Source organism: Chiloscyllium punctatum, chromosome 32 (assembly GCF_047496795.1).
Source record: "Chiloscyllium punctatum isolate Juve2018m chromosome 32, sChiPun1.3, whole genome shotgun sequence".
NCBI classification, from domain to species: Eukaryota; Metazoa; Chordata; class Chondrichthyes; order Orectolobiformes; family Hemiscylliidae; genus Chiloscyllium; species Chiloscyllium punctatum.
Genome location: NC_092770.1, coordinates 52,796,514 through 52,814,917, shown reverse-complemented (window position 1 = coordinate 52,814,917; position 18,404 = coordinate 52,796,514). Strand labels below are relative to the sequence as shown.

Genomic DNA, 18,404 nt, shown 5'->3' with positions numbered 1-18,404 from the left:
ATGAATCGCATGAGAACGGGGGACATGAAAAAATGCCAAGCTGTTATGTTTTTAAAGTTGCCGAGACCAATTGATTGAGAGTTTTGAAGGAGGAGAGTGCAAGTGGTATCCCTCAGGAGTGTGGAACATTTTGCAATGCTACACATAGAAAGTCCCTTACCGACGATAGGTGTACAGACCTGCTTTCTCTACCTTGTGTTTCTTCCCTCAGCAATTTTTTATTTTACTTCTAATTTTGCCAGTTTCATTGCTCTTGTTGTTTAAAGGAGCTTTAAAAATTTTAATCAGATCTGGCTGTGATTGGGTAGATAGGAATAGATTCAGCAAAATTAGCTCCACCAGAAGTGCTGGCCAGCAGATGAGAGGTATTGGGGAAAATGATGTGGTTGACCATCTCTAAAGTTGCAGAAGGAAAAGAGGTATAAAGCACCATAGGTACAGAGGACAGAGCTTGCTGCTTTGGCTGTAGTAATTCAGTTCTGACAGTCACAAACCTAATTGGGAGTTATGGAAATGATGGGCAAGAATTTGCAAGATTTGCATGACATGTTCAATAACTTGAGAGTATAGAAAGATTGGAAATGGGTTTATATTTTGCAAGAACAGAGTAGTCTTTTTGAGTACCTGAGAAGGTTAAGCTTTATTCAGTGCCACCTAGAATAATTTAGCTTCTTTCTAGGAAGAAGTAGGGGTTTACAATCTACTCATCTGCCTGTGGCATTAGGTGAGGAATGAGCTTGTGATGTTTGCTTAATTTCAATAGAAGCAGCACTTTTCTTCACATTATTTTTATGCAAAACAACTCCTTTCAGCACTCTCAATGAGCAGATTATTGACTTCAGAATGGTACTTATTTAGAAAACCTCCATATAAGATGTTGGAAAGCATGAAAAAACCCAGATGAATATCTGTAGCCACTGTTGTGTAGTCCATTTGTTCATCTGAGAAAAAGTCAAGAAATTCAACTATGCCTGAATACACGAGATTACAATCTCCAGTGGAGTCTCTGTGAGCTTTCGTTGGGGAACAGCCACCACGTTCCTCAAACAATGTCAACAAAGTATGTGGAAAAGAAGGAAGTTAACCTATTTTTGGCTAATGGAACATCAAAAGACTGGTACAATAAGTCGTCACCTAATGTTATGGTTGCCTTCCTGAAAATCTCAAGTTCAAGTGAAACATTAGTTGTCATGGGAGTCCATGTTAGATATTTGGTTCAGTTGTGTGGGAAGCTTCCCTATTGTTATACTCAGAAAGGTGGCTGTATTTAAACAGAATTCAAGTCCATACTTTTCCATTAGCTAACTCCATAAAAATCACTTCACTTATCACCAGCTCCTCATATTTATACAAACAATTCAAACCCAGTTAACTCTTAATATCCTTGTTCTGTTCCCTCATTCCATTAGTCTTCAGACATTTTTTCTGATCACATTAGATAGTATCATCTATCAAAAACCTACAAATATTGAAAGATAATACTTCTAAGTTAAAACTTTTGATATTGTCAAATTCTGTGTTGGTAACTGAAATTACATTTAAAGAAGTTTTAAAATGTTTTAAAATGTTCCTGCCCACCATTTTCATCTCCTGAACATTAATATTGTGTTGGGAGAAAGGCAGCGAACAAGAGTAGCTTTGGAAGTAATTTCAGAAGAAACATGGCAGAGATTGTAACTTGGAGAGTGCAGCGAACAGTCTTTAAATAAATCTTGTGATACTTAATGAGTTATAGGCTCCTTCAACTGAACAACATTGAAATGAAGCAACATTAAATGTGTTCACTTTAAACAAGGATTTCGTATGTATGTCAGTTCATAGAATCCCTGCAGTGTAGAAACACGCCCTTTGATCCAACAAGTTCACACTGACCCACTGAAGAGTAACCCACCCAGACCCATCCCCCTACCCTATATTTACCCCTGGCCAATGCACTACCCTACTCATCCCTGAACACTATGGGCAATTTCACATGGCCAATTCACCTAATCTGCACATCTTTGGATTGTGGGAGGAAAATGGAGCACCCAGAGGAAACCCATGCAGATATGGGGAGAATGTGCAAACTCCACACAGACAGTTGCCTGAGGCTGGAATTGAACCCGGGTTCCTGGTACCGTGAGCCACCATTCTGCCCACTGAATATTAGATTTTGGGGCAACCTCAATTCTATGACTATGACCTGCACCTTAGTAGGCATATTCAGGCTGTTGGCCTGAACTTGACTTGAAGGCTTTTTAGGCATGAATGCCGAGCTGAATCCAATTGTATTTTGAGATTAATGGAACCGAACACATTAAGCACAGCTCTGATCCAACTACTTGCCACACTGAGTATTAGAAAAGGAACATCATGACATAAACACTCAGTGAACTTTCTCCAAATGCCAGTATACTTTATTTAGATAAGGGGATCAAAACTGTTTGCAGTATTCCAGCTGTGGTCTGATTAGTGCCTTGTTGTAGTCTTAGCAAACCTTACTACATTTATATTGCAATCACTTTGAAATAAAGGACAACATTCCATTTGCCTTCCTCATTATCCAATGATCTTGGATGCTCGCTTTTTCAGATGCATTCATGAGGAACCCAAATCCTTCTCTGCTGCAGCTTTTGACAGTCTTTGTTCTTTTAATAATATTCAGCTCCTCTATTCGTGCCAAAGTGCACAACCTCACATTTACCCACATTTTATTCCATCTGCCAGTTTTCGCCCATTCACTTAACCTGTCTATATCCCTTTAGACTCTGTCATCCTTGCCACTGCCTTCCCACTTGTTTTTGTGTGTTCTGGAAACTTGGCTACAGTTTTTAAGCCTTACCCAAGTCGTGTAAAGATATTGTAAGTGATTGTGACCCAGCACTGATCCCTGTGGCACTTCACTAGTTACAAGTTGCCATCCTGAAAATGCCCACTCCCCCTTATCCAAACTCTGTCTGTAATTAGATGCCAATCTTTTCTCCATGCTAATATATCACCCGCAATACCAAGGACATATGCTTAGTAAGTAGCCCAGTGTATCCTATCTTATCAAATGCCATTTGCTAATCCCAATGCAATATATCTAGTGGATATTCTTTATCTTTCCTGCTTGTTACCTCCTCGAAGAATTGTAATACATTTGTCAGGCATAATTTCCCTTTCATGAAGCCATGATTTTGCTTGATCATATTATGTCTTTCTAAATGCTCTACTTATCAATAGCCAAAAATAGTGGTAGATTTCTGGCCACTTCTTAATTGTGTGATGAATTAGAATCAGATAACCTTAAAAGCTGGTTGTTAAAGTTGCCAGCCATTCCCACTGGACACTTATCAGTCGAAGGATGCCCGTGATAAAGAGTCCAGATCGGTACTCCAGAGTAAATTAACCTGTACAAGCTTGTCATATGGTTATGTCAATGGATTGGAGTGGAGTTAGGCCATGATTTGTACAGGCAAGCCATCATTTGACATCAAGATCTCTCTGTGAAACTGCCAGTATGGCTAAACCGATTTCAAAGTCAAGAGTGCTATTGATTGGAGACCAAGTGAATTTGATATTGCAAGTGGAATACAACTGTAAAGCAAAAGGTTTACATCACAAAGTAGTGAGTATGGTGCAGGAAAAGCACAGCAGATCAGGCAGCATCCAAGGAGCAGGAGAATCAACGTTTTGGGCAAAAGCCCTTCATCAGGATAAAGGGCTTATGTTTTAAAAGTTCTGCTCCTTGGATGCTGCCTGACCTGCTGTGCTTTACCAGCACCACACTTTCGACTCTGATCTCCAGCATCTGCAGTCCTCACTTTCTCCATCACAAAATAGTGGGAGATTCCATCACCGAGAATGTCAAGGTTCACATCATGGAACTATTTGACAAGCAGAAGTCCTCCGCTGAGGAAGAGGGTGGGAACAGCTGCCTATGCAGATATCCAAGAAGCTCTGCTCATGTGGTCCAAAGCAGCTCAAGTAGAGAACATTCCAATCTCCGGTCTAATTCCACAGGAGAGGGGAATATTCTGTTCATTCGTGGGATGTAGGCATCAGTGGCTAGGCAAGTATTTGTTGCCTGTCTGTATTTGCCCTGAAGAAGGTGGTGAGCTGCCACCTCGAACCACTACAGTCTTTGGTGTAGAGGGGCACCTACTTTTGCGATTCAATTGATCATTTTATTATGTGTCCAAAATGAGATCACAGCTTTTACATTGATACCAATGCTAGAAAATTAATTATCGTGGAGGAAGAGTGTATGCTGCTGCCTATTACCAACACCAATCCCATCTGCCAGTCACAACTATTTGCTATCACATGAGGCAAGGAGGATTTAGTGTCTGGGTGGTTGCAGTTGATGAGCTGTGCAGGCAAATAATAACTGAAACATACGTGGCTGAACAATGATCAGGACAGTCTTTGGTACTGCAAAGTATACTAAAAAATAATCCATTGATTCCTATACTGCTGAAGATAGTCCTGAATGCTGCTCTGTAAAGCTCCTCCTTGTAAAACATGTACTGAGATATCCAGCACCTTTTGGTTCTTCAATCAAGGTCAATTCTATGTGTCCTCATGTCAGCAATGTGTTCTTCCTCATCTTTTGGCCCCAGGATTTCCTGACCACTGCTCCTACATTTACATGTGTATTCCAACCTTGCTTACTCCCTGAGATGGTGGATTGGGTTGGTAGTGACTCACAGTAAATGTTTACAGGCAGGAGGACCTTATCCTCCTCCTAGCTCCACAGAGGTAAACTGCTCAAAGCTTTCTGGTCATCTTTTTGAGGGCTTCATTCAAACTACTGCAGCTAGGTGGAGTGAGCATGTCACAAGTTTTCAATTTGGCAGTCAGTGCACTCGCAATTATGAGGAACACCTAGAACAGACACAAATTGTAGAGAATGCCCTCCAGGAGTTCAGAGTTAGTTAAGAAACTGGATGCATCCAATTTAGTTATCCATGGTGCTAGATCCATGGAAGCAGCTTCTGGGAACTTAAGATCCTGGGTTTCACTACAGATAAGATTTTCCCTTTGGAAAAAATCCTAATAGTAAATAAATGAGTTTTCTGACCGTGTCTCTGGAAGAATGATGGGGACTTTTTAATGATGGTAGCATTGAAGAGCAAAAGGAGACTTGTTTTGTTCTGTTCAATATGTTCCTCATCTGGTGCTTGGGTCACACTGGTTGAATTTGGTCAGCCAAGATTTGGATGGTATTTGGTTTTTACTGCAGATTGGTACGGGCTTCTTCATTGGTGAAGGCACTGTGAATAGAGTTGGGCACTGGAATCTTTGGTATGGGGGTGTGGGTAGAAGAATGTTGCCATCAATCTTCTTTACTTCACTGGGTCTAAGATGTATTTGGCTTGCAGCAGTAGAGGAACCATTACTAGTGAGTTTCAACAAGCGGATCCTTTGTCTTTGTGAGATATAGTTAATTGCATGGTCACATGTTAGTAAGACAGAAACTTTATAAACCGAGGAGACTTTGCAAATTGGTCTTTGCTTGACAAAGTTGTAAGATGTTTTGTCTTATTTCCCCTCAAGTTAATGTGACATCATTAAATTAAGTGCAACTTTTTTTGCAGTCTTCAATAATTTTTCCAGTTCACTTGTGGGATCTGGTTGTCACTGGCTGGCCAGCATTTGTTGCTTAAGAAGATGGTGTTGAGCTGCCTCCTTGAACTGCTGCAGTTTTGTGTAGCAAGATGCAGATTAAATTGAGGGACAGGCTTTCAGGATTTTGACCAGTGGCACTGAAGGAACGGCGATAAATTTCCAAGTCAGATGATGAGTGGCTTGGAGGGAACTCCTCTATCTGCATGTCCCCCACGACAGCCTTTGTCCTTCTTGATGGAAGTGGTTGTGGATTTGGAAGGTGCTTGGATTACTGATCCTTTCAGAACCATTACGTTGTACAGAATCCTGAATGAAGAACATCACACTAGTCCTAATAAGATAGGAACATCATTGATGAAACAGCTAGAAGTATTATATCATCATGGTTGCGCCCTTGAACAACTATTGTAATGATGCAATAATGCCATCAAAAACATCAAAACTGGACTCCAATGACCACAGTTGTGTTCCTTTGCAGTTGATATGTCGCCAGCCACTGGAAAGTTTATTCTTTATCACTTCAGTTTTGTTTCACACTATAATGTCATGACTGCCATTATCAGTCATTTGCTTTCATGATGTCAAGTGCACGTGCTGTCATCTCTCCTCAGTAATATCTTCATTTATCTCCATGAGGCAACATTGCAATTGTCTACTTACAAGGTTAAAATGCTGATTTTTCTTTTGTCATCTTAATGTCATATTCTGATACTCAGTTAATTTTTATGTGACTTGTGTGCATTGTCTTCAAGATGTAAGCTTTTCATTGGTTCTTTGGACATGCTGTTCAAGGTATTGTCTGACTTGAGCATTGTATACTTTACGCATTACTTTGTACACTTTCTTTTCTAGTTTTGTGCATAATCTTATTTAATTTGTGCCTGTTGCATGAGGGATGCATTGGTCACAAAACACTGAGCAGCTTTCTGGGCAAGTACAATAGAATTGAGGCTGGCCATTTCTTCAGTACAGACCCCCTCCAAGTTTGACGTGGAAGTGTGCTATCTAATTTATATGGTAGCAATAGGTGTTTCTGCTATTGTTGATGCACCACTTGTGTCTATTTAGGTGCTGCTACTGCAAACCTTGGTTCCAGCCTCTATTGGAGATGGAGGTCCATCATCTGCCACTTATCTTTATCCCTGTGAAATCCTAACATCAGTTTGGGTCCCACGTAAGGATACTCATAGAAAAAATATCTTGCGCATCTTCAATGGCCCAGGCAACTTCTGTGAATTAGAGCTCACTTCTGTTCCTTGAGGTTCAAAAGGTACTTCAAGTTAGGCTGAGGAAGCTTTGAGCCTGGGTGGTGTTGATTTGGCTCCACTTGTCTTATCAAGCCTAGCTTTGTAAGAAATAGACTGTGGTTCTTGGCAAAACATAGAAATCGAGAAGCACACAATTTTACCTGTTAAGTAGCAAATATGACAAATCTCCTGGATCTGTTTTAAGGTGACCATTGGCAATTTTAACACAAAATGTGGGGTGTGTGTATGAAATGATTTTTTAAAAAAATCTTATGACACACTGCCACTCGCTGATTCACTAATAGGCTTTTTAAAACTTACTTTGCAGCTCCCTGGCTGACTCTTAAGTGTATGCTCCTCTTCTTTTTTGTTTTCGCCTCACAACCCAGAAGGGACAGTTTGGTATTGTCTTTGAACTTTCAGTTTTTTATAATTTGAGAAGTCTGAGGTTGTTATGAAGTCGAAAAAGTGAATGGTCACTTTGAGAGAAGTGTCTTTTCTAAGCTGAGAGACTGTAACAACACATGACTGTGATTAGCTGACAGATGCAGAGAGTGCTGAAAACTGACAATATGTAACAATCAACTTGGGGTTGTATTTTGATTTTAAGGCAACAGGATTTAAATTTAATCAATTCATTTAAATTATGCCCAGGGTACCAAAAAACAATTGAATTTGTATTTTATTGTATTGACAACATTGAACCAATGAGAGGGTATGATGTTGGACGTCTCAAAAGGAAAGGCATTTTGAAAATTAGTCAGAGCTGACTGCCCAATGAACCGGAGAGCACATGTTATCTGAAAGGGGCTCTCAAAAGAAATCTCTCAGAAGACGTCATCTATTAAAGGTACCAAGAAATTTATACAAAGGCACTTGCAGTAAAAAGTGAGAAGACAGCAGAATTGGAAGGATGAAAGGAAATAGTAGGTTTGGAAGACTGGAAGTCGGACAGCGTATAAGCACTGTATGGACTTTGAGAGATTAAGTTAACTTAATGTTTAATAATTGTGTTATTGGAATTGCATTTTAATAGAGTTGGGGTCAGATAATGGTTCTTTAAGAAAAAGGGGTCTCGGATTTTTTAATAGTTTTTGTTTAGCGTTCACTGTTAGAGTTAGGAAAATAAATTGTTAGCTTTTCTTTGAACAATGGAAATCAGGGGTTTTCTTTCACTCACTCCCAATTCTAGCAGATGGCTAGGCAAGCTTTTCTGGCATGTCAGAGCTCAAACCCCTCTGCTAATTACAAAAGTGACGTAACATGGTATTAATATAAACTGTGATGTACCAAGGTATTGATATAAACTTGGGATCTGTGATTGGAGTACTGCGTCAGGCTAAATATCACTGTCAGTTCAGCAACAGTTATTTTGATTCAAAAGAAGAGATTTCCTTAAAGCTTTTCATCTTGCACTCATCAGGAAATGTTCAAAAGGACACATGTAAAGGAAACAGCATTTTATACTGTAGGAGAAGACAGTGTTAACTAATTGGCAGGTAAATATTGGCCCTTAATGATTAAATCAATGAGAATTTTGCTGCTTGATTTATTTTTAAACAGAAGCCAGCCTGAGATTTTGGTAAATCAATCTGTTTTATTTCATTGCATCTAGTAAATATGTTCCTGTAATGATAAATCGACATTGCTACTAATCGTCTTTTGGTTTTAATAAACTTCAGATTCTTATCCTTGGGTTAGACTTTATGTAAGGAGATCTTTTTTGTTGCAAATATTCTTATGAATTCAGTGCAATCTGGTCAGGTCCACTTCCACAACAATACCAATGAGTCATAGTTTTCTGAGAGTTTTTGAAATTTTTTCCATACTGGTTTGTATTGTTAGACGATCATTCTGCTCCTTTGTTCAAATATTTCCAAAGTTAACTTTTAGCAATGTGTAACTTGTAACAAGGGCTAGTATTGTATCAAATCTTACTTCCTCACGAATGAGTATGAACAGGGCCAGCAACAACAAGTTCACCAAGTTCACTTAGGATTACTGTATATTCATAGACGATATCAACACAGCATTGCTACTAAATGCATGTGCTGAATTTGTAAGCATGAACTAACTGTTTTCTAGAAGCTAAGATTTATACAGATAAAGCCACAATGGAGCTGAGCGCACATTGTCTGTCTAGATCTTAGCAATGTCAGTGAAAGCTGTGCAGATTTGGGAACCTGACATATAACAAGTTGGGAGGTGTACTGACTAAGTTAGTTTGCATAGAGGCTGGCGTAAACCATTTGCCTTGACTGAAGAGGTAGAAATAAAGTGGTTAGCAGCAATTTCTAAGTGATTTCTGAAATGATTGTAAACATCAAAGTATACATTTCTAATTTGGCCAGAGGAATTAACTTCTTTTTTAAAAAGCACTGGCCTGTAAGTCTCAATCTTTCTCGTTTGTGGAGAAAGATATGTATCAAATTCCTAATTTAATAGATTAATGGGCCAATTAAAATAGTGGAAGGAGAAAATTAACAAGCAAAGTTAAAGTCATTTAGCAGTCATATAACAATGTGCACAGTAAATTCCAGGTTACTGTTTTTGAACAGAGGAGCATTTGAAAGGATTTGTGTTTTTTTCCCCATGTTTTTCAAATGTGATACTGAAAATATTCAAATATGTTGCTCCAGAACAAAATTGTCTTATAGAAACACAATTTCCACTCTATTTTAATTCTACATGATAAAGGCATTTAAAAGATGAAATGTTGTTTGCTGAAACAACTGGCATACGTACCAAATTCTTTTTCTGCTATTGTATTTCTGCTTTTCCTCATGAAAACTACCAAAGGAAACAAATGTGCCTTTTTATTCCTCAGGCCTCTTGGCCCATATTTTTCCAGGCTTCCATGCCTGCACATATTCACTAAAATCAATGTCTGTCCCTGTCCGATCTTGCTGGCAAAAAATATAAACTTAAACAGTTTGCTGAGCTCATTTACCTATTGCGTAAAATAGTGTATAACAAATGTAAAATGCATTGGCTCAGCTAAAAGGGTTGTTGTCTTTGTCTTTGTCTTTGTCTTTGACCATGACATGCCACATTCAGAGAATCTTGGTCTTGCTGTTGTCCCGTCCAGACAAGAATTGGTCTGCTAGTGTTAATTGTTAATTTTACTTTAATGCAAGTGGTGGGCATGAGCTGAGGATTCACTTGTGAAATAAACAATCTCTTGTGACAAATGGACACCGGGGAGCAAAAATGCATTATCAGCATGGGGAATAACATTCTTCTTTGTATTATTTAAAGTTCCTTCCAAGTCTTGGTTTGTTTTCATTCAAATATGTATCTGATTACCTCTGTCACTGAAGATGGGTTGAGGTAATAGTTCCTCTCCCTTTCCTTCTCCTGTTCCAGAAGAATGGGAATGATAGCTGTAGGTTAGAACTTCTATAGGTGAATGTGAGGACTGCAAATGCTGGAGATTAGAGTCAAGATTAGAGTGGTGCTGGAAATGCACAGCATCCAAGGAGCAGGAAAATCAAAGTTTTGGGATTCCTGATGAAGAACTCCTGCCCGAAACGTTGATTTTCCTGCTCCTCGGATGCTGCCTGACTTGCTGTGCATTTCCTGCACCACTCTAATCTTGACTGGAACTTATATGGTCTGTCTCTTGTTCTTCCTCATTGATAGATGGTGCTTTATTCAAGACTTCAGTATGTAAATGCCCCATGATCAATGATGGTTAGGCCAGGAGTAGTTGGCATCCTGTTGTAATCACATTACAATCTGAGTGCCATTATGCAAAAAGATCATTAATTTATGTGGGCATTACCGACAAGGTCTGTGTTTATTGTTTATCCCTAGCTGCCATTAAGAAAGTAATGGGAGCCATCACTTAGAACTGCTGCAGTCTGTGTAGTGAGGTGCTCCTTCAGTCCTTTATGGTAGACTGTTCTGGTAGCACACTCAAAGAAAGAATTGTGGTGTATTTTAATCAGTATGGTGTGTGAATTGGATGTGAACAGGGATGATGGTGTTGCCATGTACCTGACACCCTCACTCATCTAGACGACAGACTTTGAAGGTTTGGAGAATTTTGTCAAAGAAGCTTGAGTGGGTTGCTGTAGTACATCTTGTAGATGTTATATACTTCTGTCACAGTACACCATTGGAAGAAGATGTATGGAAGGTGGCAAATAGATTGTTTTTATTTGGGGGGTGTTTGTGTGCCAGAGCTGCATTCCTGTAGGCAAATGGAGTAAATTTCAACACACTCCTGATCTGTACCTTGATTCGACTTTGGGAAGTCAGGATGTGAGCCACTTAGAGACATAGAGTCATGGAGATGTACATCATGGAAACAGACTCTTTGGTCCAACCTGTCCATGCCGACCAGATATCCCAACCCAATTTAGTCCCACCTGCCAGCAGCCGGCCCAAATCCCTCCAAACACTTCCTATTCATATACCCATCCAAATGCCTCTTAAATGTTGCAATTGTACCAGCCTCCACCACATCCTCTGGCAGCTCATTCCATACGCGTACCACCCTCTGCGTGAAAAAGTTGCCCCTTGGGTCTCTTTTATATCTTTCCCCTCTCACCCTAAACCTATACCCTCTAGTTCTGGACTCCCCGACCCCAGGGAAAAGACTTTGTCTATTTATCCTATCCATGCCTCTCATAATTTTGTAAACCTCTATGAGGTCACCCCTCAGCCTCTGATGCTCCAGGAAAAACAGCCCCAGCCTGTTCAGCCTCTCCCTGTAGCTCAGATCCTCCAACCCTGGCAACATCCTTGTAAATCTTTTCTGAACCCTTTCAAGTTTCACAACATCTTTCCAATAGAAAGGAGACCAGAATTGCACACAGTATTCCAACAGTGGCCCAACCAATGTCCTGTACAGCCGCAACTCTTGTTACAAGATGTGCTGTTTTTGACATGTTTTTACAGCTACAGTATTTATGAGGCTGTTTCTTGTCAATGACAAAGTCCCCAGGATGTTGATAGTTGGGAGTTCAGCAATGGTAAGGGATGGTCAAGAGCGAATGATTAGATCCTTTCTCGTTTAAACATGATAGCGCAAATGATACTGGCTATTTAGCATCCCCAGTCTGAATATCCAGAGCTTCCTGCTTATGGGATGAACTGTTCCATTTTTTAATGATGTGCAAATGAAACAGCAGGGCTGGGGGGAAGGTAGCTAGCAATGCGATAGGTAGATGAAGGTGGGGGAAGGTGATGTGATAGGGTGGAACGCTCCACCCTCTGCTACAATCTATCACATCACCCCGACCTTTATGTACCTACCACATTCCCAACTATCTCCTACCCCTCTAGCAACCCCCACCACACCCCCGCCCCCCACCCCCCACTCCACCCCCAACATTCCTGATGAAGGGCTTATGCTTGAAACTTTGACTGTCCTGCTCCTCAGATACTGTCTGACCAGCTGAGCTTTTCCAGCACCACATCTTTTGAGTCTGATCTCCAGCATCTGCAGTCCTCACTTTTTCCCAAATGGAATGGCATAGTGCAATCAGCATAGTGAATGGCATAGTGCAACCCCCACTTCTGACCATTGGAGGGAACTGCTGAAGCAGCTGAAAATGGTTGAACATAGGAGGCAATGTTCAGGATCTTGTGCAGTATGGGGCTGAAATGATTAGTCCCTCTCTTCCTTTTGTGGGAGGTTCAGAACTCCACATTGGGGAGAGATTTTCCCAATTTTACCACCAAATTGCATTTTACATCAAGGCAACATTTGACAGTCATTCTCATGTTGCTGCTGGAATTGAACTATTTTTGTCCATCTTTTCAAGAAGGCTGGAATGAAGTCTGTAATCTACTGGAGCTAAAGCTGAGTTTTTTTAAAGTTAGTAAGTGTCTCTTGACTGCACCAGTGATAACAGCTTCTGTCAGTTTACTGATAATAGGGATCGATCAGTTGGGGTGGCAATAGGCTCGACTGAATCTGTCCAGCTCTTTGTGAACAAGACATACCTGGACAATTTTCTACTTCAGGCAGATGTCCATGTTGTAGTTGTAGTGGAAATGCTTGGCTAGTAATGAAGTGTAATCTGGAGCTCCAGTCTTCAGTGTATGTTGTGGAGATTCGCTGTTTGGAATTTAATGTTCCCCCACCATGATCAGTTTGGAGATGGGGGAAATCTCACTGGATGAGATCTTGTGAAGTGTGGATTGCAAAGATGGCAATCTCTACCCCATCCTGCCTATTCAGGCCTGTGAGCAGATCTTCCTCATGTTGTGGTTCTCTCTCTGCTTGGTGTGGTTTGGACTGTCAATGAAATCCTTTGGACTACCTTGTTTTGGTGCAGTGATGCTCTTGTAACATTCTTGGTGATGGGCATTGAAAAAGTAAATTGTCTGAGGACTCAGGTGATACTTTCTTGCAAATAGAAGCTTGCAATCACTTTTAAATCATCACTTGTCTGAGCAATTTCCATTGTTACTGCAGCTCCAAGGATCAAGCTACAAAGGCTACCCATCTTTAGTAGCATACTCTCTCAGAACCCTGTCTAAAGAAGCTCAGCATATTGTGCCAGAATGTATCTGTTCAGGATTGACTGTAGCCCAGGATGTTGCCTGATATGGTGGATTTTAGCTGTGAAGAAAGCTGTGAAGTTTGTTTTCACTGGAATACAGCAGATTAAGTGGCAACCTGATAAAAGTTTGTAAGGTTCTGAATGGCATGGATAGACTGGGGGAAGTATGAGGCTTTTTCCCAGAGTGGAGGGGTTAAGTACTAGGGGACATAGGTTCAAGGTGTGGAGGTTGGGTGGGGTGGAATGGAGTGGAGTTTAAAAGAGATGTGCGAAGCAAGTTTTTTCACATAAAAGGTGGTGAGTGCTTGGAATGCACTGTCACAGGAGATGGTGGAAGCAGACACAATAGCCATTCTCAACAAGCATCTGGACAAATATATGAACAAGAACAGAATAGAGAGATACGATCCTGTAAGTGAAGGCAGTATTAGTATAAAAGAGCAAAATGTGTTAGCACAGGCTTGGAGGGCCGAATGCCCTGTTCCAGTGTTGTATTGTTCTTTGTAAATCGGACCTTATATAAGTATGTTAGTATAATAGAACAGAGTGCAGAATATAGTGGTACAGCTACAGAAAAGATGCAGAGAAAGATCAACTCTAATACGAGGGGTCAGTGAGCAAGTCTGATAACAGCGGGGAAGAAGCTGTTCTTGAATCTGGTATGTTCTCAAACTTTGGTACCTTTTGCCTAATGGAAGAGGGATCTTTGATTATGTTGGCGGCTTTCCCGAGGCAGCGGGAACATTGTAATTTCTTGCGACCTGAGCAGAGCAGTTGCCATACCAAGCTGCAATGCATCTGGATTGGGAGCTTTTTATGATGTATTTATAACATTGGTCAGACTCCTTGTGGAGTGTTCAATTTCCTTAGCCTTCTGAGGAAATAGGGGGATTGTTGTGCTTTCCTGACTCTACTGTCAATGTGATGGGGCTTGGGCTATAGCTATTTATACTCTGTATGCAGAACCTCTTTCCTAGTGTCACCTACTTTATTTTTATTTATGTATGTAATGACTGCAGGATCTGACCAGTGAAAGTATCTCTCCAGTCCAGAGCAGATGTCCTGAACCCTGGCACCAGCAGGAAACATATCCACCTGGACTCTCAGACTGTCCATGCCCTAATGATGCCAACACCACTCTTCCAAGAAGGGTTTCTCCACATATATTTCAAGCTCCCTTTTTGAGATGCCTTCAGCTCTCACTGTTTGTAGAATGATAGCTGCCAATGTTGTCGATGTGCCCAATTTCTGATAGTGAACAATTCTTTCTGTTATTTTCTCCTCCGTATTTTGGACTGATTTTGTTTTGTCATCTCAATCAAGTCATGTTCTGTTTTGCAAATGGTCATTATCCCTGTTGTACTTCATGTAACAAGACCCCACCAAAATCTTGTCTTTTTCTGCTATAAAGGAGACACACAATATTCATCACAACACTTCCTGCTGAACAAAAGGTCTCCATCATTTTTCAGGGCAATCAGCAATTCTAATGAGTCACTATCGAAATGGGCTGAGGAACAAGTAATACAATATGCTTTTGTCCAGGTTTCCTGTGCCCACATCCTATATGATGAATTTGGGGGAAAAGAGCTAGTCTTGCAAGGTTTGACATTCACGTTTCTCCAATATTGCCATAGGTTCATTTGTGCTGTGAGCAAATAGAATGCTTGTATTACTGCCATTGTGAATTCATTGTTAAACTAATACAAGGTGAATAGCACAAGATTTGCACCAGGCATCCACATACCTGACTTTCACCTATCATCAATTTTATTGAATAGACAAGCCAAATAATAATGAGAACTGTGGTTGCTGCCTGAGTAAATGTTCAATTGTTTTCAAGTATGCTGTCAACTGTGTCTGTTCTGCTGGTCGTGTCTGGCTGCTTGTGGATTTTCCAGTTAACAGTAATGATTTGAAAATATGATTCTACACACTCTAATTTTTTGATTGTATTCAACAGAGAAGTAATTTTCTTAGTACTTGAATTTTATTTTTCACCTCCTAAAATTGGAAATTTTTTAAAGAGGGAGGGCACAAAATAAGTTTTGATTTGTCTTTTTTTACCTTTAAATGTAAACCTTCTACCTAATTTGTCTTGGGATGTGTTCATTGTTTTTCACATGATTTAAAATGTTCTTTGATCAATATTAAGATAATTTACTATTACTCACAGTAGCAATGGACTTCATTTTTTTAAAAAAGGCTTTCTTTGTGAATAAATAACAATTAACAGGATAGTTTCCCATTAACTCCAGTCTGGATTAGTCCCACATCTTAGTAAAGAAGTCACCGCTCTCTTGAATCAAGAGTCATGAAATAGTACAGCACAGAAGGCAGGTGTTCAGTTCATCATATCTACACTGTTTATTTTGAAAGAGTAAAACAATTTGTTTCAATCCCCTGTTTGTTTACTTTAGCCTTGCATTTTTTTTCCTTTTTCAAGGGAATATGCAAACTTGAATGAGTTATTTACTAATCAGACTTTAGATTAGATTACTTACAGTGTGGAAACAGGCCCTTCGGCCCAACAAGTCCACACCGCCCCGCCGAAGCGCAACCCACCCATACCCCTACATCTACCCCTTACCTAACACTACGGGCAATTTAGCATGGCCAATTCACCTGACCTGCACATCTTTGGAGTGTGGGAGGAAACCGGAGCACCCGGAGGAAACCCACGCAGACACGGGGAGAATGTGCAAACTCCACACAGAGAGTTGCCTGAGGCGGGAATTGAACCCAGGTCTCTGGCGCTGTGAGGCAGCAGTGCTAACCACTGTGCCACCGTGCCGCTTTGACTTCTGATATTAAGGATGCCCCATATTAAGGATTAGCATTACCATGGGAATGTACTTACAGAAAGGGGTTCAATATGGTGAACTTGTTTTTTTTAATTGATGTCACCTTTCTTCAGGAATAATGTAAGCAACTTCGTAACTATCATATTAAAGCTTTGAACTCCTAACTTGAAATCTAGTTTCAATTACTTTTGTGTGGGAGATTACCTGTGAACAAAAGTTATACCAGTCATGGCTGATTGATCTGGAGGGAGAGAACTGGCAGCAGAAGCTTCTAGGTCAACTGAAGCACATTAACAGTTTCTGTGGAGACAGATATTGACAGGCTGTGTGCCCTCACTCCTTCCAACCAAAGAGGATTTTTGGATTCAGTTTACTGTGAAGGAGGAAGAGAATTTCTTGTAAGTAAATGTGTTAAATACAAAACATCAGTTGTTAAGAATCTTGCTGAGGGATTTGTTTTTGTTTTTTGAGATTTTAGATTTTCTTTCAGTTTTACAGCTGAAATTAATGTGTTCCTGCTGCTGACTCTTCATTAATTAGTCTCGTTTGCTGCATTGTTCGGACATGAACAGAAAATAATAACTTATGTTAGTAGGATATTTGAAAAGCAGAAATGTTGACTGTGCTTTCTTACCATGGATGCTGCCTGACATGCTGAGTTTTTTGCAGCAATTTCTGCTTCTCCTTCCAATTTTATGACTACTGCCATCTTGAAGTACAAGGGCAGTAAATACATGGAGATATCACCACCTGCTAGTTGCCATCCAAGCCCATTACCATCCTAATTTGGAAATATGTCACCATTTCCTCTCTGTCAGTGGGTTAGAATTCTCAAACTCCATCATTAACAGCTCTGTGTGTGCTCCTATATCCCAAGGCCTTCAAGCTAACTGCTCACCATTCCCTTTTCAATGTCAGTAATGAGTGAGCACTCAAATGTTGGCTCAACTAACAGCAAAGCCCATTTTAAATATTTATTTTCATGTGAAAAAGATTGCTAGCTTTTAGAGTAATCGGAAATATCACAACATATATGTTCTCTTACTGGGGGCAATTAATTGATGTACATGAAAAATTCTCATCATGGATGATAATAATCACAATTCCATTTATCCATTGAGAAATTTTATCAATTAATAAAATTTGAAAATTCAGTTATAAAATACTACAAATCAAAATTGTACAGTGATAGGGATTTTTAAAAAGCTCCCATTAATTCAAAACCATATGGATTTCAAATATAAAAAAGGAGTTTTAAATATTATTCCTGTAGCTTACGCAGAATAGTTGAAGGTTTAAGACTAAGATTTCGTTATGCATTCTTGAAATGCCTGGACGAGAGAATCCCCTATCACAACATAGAACACAATGATAAGCACATTACGGGATCTTTCACAATAGTTCACTGTTGGAAGTATGCACATTGGTTGATAAATCACTAGCATAAACCAGAAAAATTCTATCCCTCAGCCGGATAATTTTCAGTAACACGCTAGGAATAAAATATGCACAATACATGCAGCATCAGTGGTCATAAATGGAGATTATATTCTGGAGAAGAATGCATTGCAAGAAAAAAAGCAATGGAACCTCAATATATTTATCAGGATGTAATTTTAAAACCTGACTTCCAATGTTGTTTTACATTCCATCTAAAGTTTAGAATGAAAAGAAGGTACATGTAACTTGGGTTTCTATGGCATCCAGGCATGTTATTTGTATGCACCAGATGGCTGAAGAACTGCATACCACTACCAAACAAACTGTTCACAACACAGACGAGGGAGCAGAAAATATGTTGAGAGGCAGGAAATAAATTTGCTGTGCAATGTATTTATTATATACAAAATGTCAAGAATGAATTAGTAAAGTACTAAATTATTCCTAAAAATGCTGAATCCTTCTTGGACATATTCTCGCTCACAGATGCCACCACATATATTATTGCAATCCAGACAGTTCAACTTCCTGGGTAATTGCCTCATCTCTTAGCCTATTTGGAGTCCACAAAATCATAACTATTTATCCCTATCATAATTCAAGTTGTTTTCATACTACTCCTTTTCAAATATCCTGTTAACTTTGTAAATTGTTAATTTCTGTTCCTGTCAGAACCAGGAGGAAAACAAAACTATTAATGAAAAGATCAGCAGCAGGAACACATTAATTTCAGCTGTAAGACTGAAAAAAAATCTAAAACGTCAAAAACAAAAACAAATCCTTCAAGATTCTTAATAACTGCT

At 39.7% G+C, this 18,404-nt stretch overlaps 1 protein-coding gene across 2 annotated transcripts in view; it reads left to right on the top strand.

Annotated features, from left to right (window-relative positions):
* Positions 1–18,404, top strand: part of scube1 (signal peptide, CUB domain, EGF-like 1) — a 274,231-nt gene that overhangs the window by 6,145 nt on the left and 249,682 nt on the right. The window lies entirely within an intron of this gene.